Source organism: Podarcis filfolensis (genome assembly GCF_964270895.1).
Source record: "Podarcis filfolensis genome assembly, chromosome: 5".
Lineage (NCBI taxonomy): Eukaryota > Metazoa > Chordata > Lepidosauria > Squamata > Lacertidae > Podarcis > Podarcis filfolensis.
In genome coordinates this window covers 4,485,911-4,489,486 of record NC_139608.1, presented here as the reverse complement: position 1 = coordinate 4,489,486, position 3,576 = coordinate 4,485,911, and the positions used below count along the sequence as shown (strand labels likewise).

At 46.1% G+C, this 3,576-nt stretch overlaps 1 long non-coding RNA gene across 1 annotated transcript; it reads right to left on the bottom strand.

Moving 5' to 3' along the window:
• Nucleotides 1-1,033: 1,033 nt before the first annotated feature.
• LOC310762290 lies at nucleotides 1,034-3,265 on the bottom strand. Its single transcript, XR_014547930.1, has 2 exons — nucleotides 2,660-3,265; nucleotides 1,034-2,443 (listed from the first exon to the last, which is right to left on the bottom strand). It is a non-coding gene; the product is annotated as an uncharacterized lncRNA (long non-coding RNA).
• Between the last annotated feature and the right edge of the window lie 311 nt (nucleotides 3,266-3,576).

Below are 3,576 nucleotides of genomic sequence, written 5' to 3'. Positions count from 1 at the left end.
GCTTCGGATTCTAGGGATAAATTATTAATTGGAGTAGTGAAGGAGATGCGGTGTTACAAATTTTAAAAATGTAAGAAACCACAAAAGGAGTGAGGGGAAGTCAAAATACATGTTGGGAAATACTGGCTTGTACTTGTGTCAAAGTATTTCGGAAAAAATGAGAAATAAAATTTATAGATATATACCATATTTTTCCGTGTATAAGACGATATTTTTTCCTTAGAAATAATAGGCAAAAATTGTAAGTCGTCTTATACACAGATAGCGGAGGGGGAACGGGCGATTGTTGGCAGCAGCCAGCGGCGATTGGGCGTGTGATTTGTAGCGAGTTTTGCTGACGATTGCTGGCCTCGGCAATGTGTGCGATTTGTGGGGGGGCTGTAGAGAGATTAGCAGCGGTGACCCCCCTGCCCCAAAGCTCAGAAACTCTGGGCAACCCCCCCCCCATTTTTTGTTGCGGTCCCCAAAAAATAGGGGTCGTCTTGTACACGGAAAAATATGGTATATATAAGGGACAATGGAGTGTGCCTCCGGGGGTGAACTGCTGGAGAATCACGGCACCTGCCGTGGCTGCGGAAACCAGTACATTCCGGGATCAAATCAGAAACCGGGACGGCTTCTGTAATTCCAGGACTGTTCCTGGAAAATCGGAATACTTGGAGGGTATGCAATTTTACGATTCTATGAAAGAAGATGATGAAAGATGCAGGTCTCTCGCCTCTGCCACCACAAATTAAAAAACGTTTCTGTCTGAATTGGTGGCATTGCTGCCAGCACAGCCACCATCAGATCAAGAATGGGCAGAGGGCACAATGAGCCCGACCGTCCCTTGGAAGGGGGAAAGGGCAGCAGCGGGAAATTAGTCTCCTTATCTGGACTCAAATGCTACCAACTTATCAGCTTTAATGAGCTGGTCTCATCGAAAGTACAACCACTGCACAGGATTTCAGGAGAAACAAATAGTGAGGAGGGCACTTCGGTCTCCTTGAGCCTTCCTTCAGAAACATACTGGGAATAATATTTTTTAAAAAAAAAATAGAGAGAAAAAACAAACGCAAATGCATTTCAATAATTCGGAAAGTGCCGCCGGTGTCTTCATTTTCATAAAGATCACGTTGAGCTGGAAATTTCATTCCGAGTTCTCAATAACCGACAAGGGAAATAACCCAGGGACCAACTTGGCGCGTTGTCCTCGCTAATAGCCCCTGGTTACGCAGAGAGACTGAAGCGTGTGTCTTCCGCTGTTCTGTAATTGCTTTGTGCAAGATGAGAATTGGATGTCGGATGAAGATATCGGAACTTCTCAGCTTCTGTTTTGCAAAGTGTGGGTGGCAAGGGAAGCAAGTTACTAGACCCTAAGACTCTGAAACTGTGCCTGACGGAATGTGGGCAATGCCCAGTAAAATCTCACTAGCAGGGGGCAGGGAAACTGCTGGCGAGACTTTTCAGGGGTGGGGTAAAAGCAGGGCTTTCAATTCAGCATCTATTTAGGTATAAGCAGTGCTTTTTTCTGGAAAAAAATGTTTAGGGGTACTCTCATTTTCCTACTCATATTGAAATGCTGCCCCTCAGTGAGGCCAGACTTAGAGTAACAAAATGTTTAGGGGTATGCGCCCCCCCCCAGAAAAAAACAACACTGGGTATAAGACTCAAAAGCAGTTTTGTACCCGCTGCCTTGCGAGACATCTTTGGGAGAATAAAAGACGAAGGAGCAAACCCTACACAAATCTGGAGTGGAGTTCCTAAAAGCGCTTTATCGTTTGCATTCTTAATCTGAGCAGTAAAACAAAACAGTGGGGTTAATTTTTGGTCTGGTTGTGGCAATTGTCCTATCATTTGATTATTCAAAAAAACTTTCTCCCCAAAAGGGAATAGTTTTGGTGCAAAACCACCACATGCGTACCAGAGAGCCAGGTAAATTGCATTCACGCCAGCAAAAGTTGGAAGTGTTGTGATTAATTCTATATAATCTGGCAGGGCAATGTGCTATTTGAAAAGCATTTTCTAGAGTTCTAACTGAGATGGAGCCTAAAGGTAGTTTTTATTCCAAATTTGTTCCTCTAGTTCTTCTGCAAAATCTTCCCCCCATTTTAGTCTTAATGAAGTGAGAGGAAGGGCAGCCAATTGTGTGAGGATTTTATATAGTTGGGAGATGATGCCCTTTCCTCAAAGCAAGAAAACAATAAATGTAACAGTAAAAAACAGTAAGAACAACTCTTTAAAATATTCAAGATAAAATCAGCAACTAACTAACAACAGATTGAAACATACACCGACATTTTACATGCCTGGGTGGGCTTCTCTAAACAAAAATGTTTTTAGCAGGTGCCGAAAAGTGTACGGTAAAGGCCTGCTGTCAAGTGGCAAGGAGTTCCAGAGTTTAGGTGCTGCCACACTAAAAGATGTGATTTCTTACAAATGCAGAACAGGGATTGTGTGGCACCTGTTACAGATAGGTAGCCATGTTGGTCTGCCATAGTCAAAACAAAACAAAAATTTTCCTTCCAGTAGCACCTTAAAGACCAACTAAGTTAGTTCTTGGTATGAGCTTTCGTGTGCATGCACACTTCTTCAGATACCAAGCTCATACCAAGAACTAACTTAGTTGGTCTTTAAGGTGCTACTGGAAGGAAATTTTTTGTTTTGTTTTGTGTGGCACCTGTAAGAGTGCCAGTTCCACTGATTGAAGCAGCCCAGTGGGGTGAGGCGATCTCGCAGGCTTGCGATGTCTGAATGGGAACATCAAAGTCCCTTCCGGACTCTGTTCCATTTCATTACTGGGGAGGAGTATTTTGAGACAGCTCCAGAAGTGATGGCTTGTCCGCTCCATAGCCGTGAGCCACAGAGAGCTGGGTGCTGCTTTTCAGCCTCATCTGCCCACCAGTGCTTTAACCAAGCAGTGAGGAAGTCATGAGAGCTGTGCTTGACATCCCAGCGCCAATTGTGGGTTAGACCACTGAGCCTAGGGCTTGCCAATCAGAAGGTCGGCGGTTCGAATCCCCGTGACAGGGTGAGCTCCCATTGCTCGGCCCCTGCTCCTGCCAACCTAGCAGTTCAAAAGCATGTCAAAGTGCAAGTAGATAAGTAGGTACCGCTCCGGTGGGAAGGTAAACAGCATTTCCGTGCGCTGCTCTGGTTTGCCAGAAGCGGCTTAGTCATGCTGGCCACATGACCCGGAAGCTGTACGCCGGCTCCCTCGGCCCATAAAGCGAGATGAGCGCTCCAACCCCAGAGTCAGTCACGACTGGACCTAATGGTCAGGGGTCCCTTTACCTTTACCTCCTTCTGCAGGGGCTCCCAAGAGGCCATTGCTGCTTGTTATCTCTAATCCCTGGAGGAATGGCACAGGCTGCCCCTCATCTTATTAAGCTACTTTTCCAGATAAATAGAGTTCAGCAAATTTTTCCCCAGCGTGGAGAGGCTGCTGTTCAGCAGGAGAGTTTCCAGATGTTCACGGAGGGGCCCGAGGGCTCCGTCCAGCTTTGCCAGGGGTCAGCAACATTTTCAGCCGTGGGCCAGTCCACCGTCCCTCAGACCATGTGGGGGGCTGGACTATATATTTTTTTGGGGGGGATG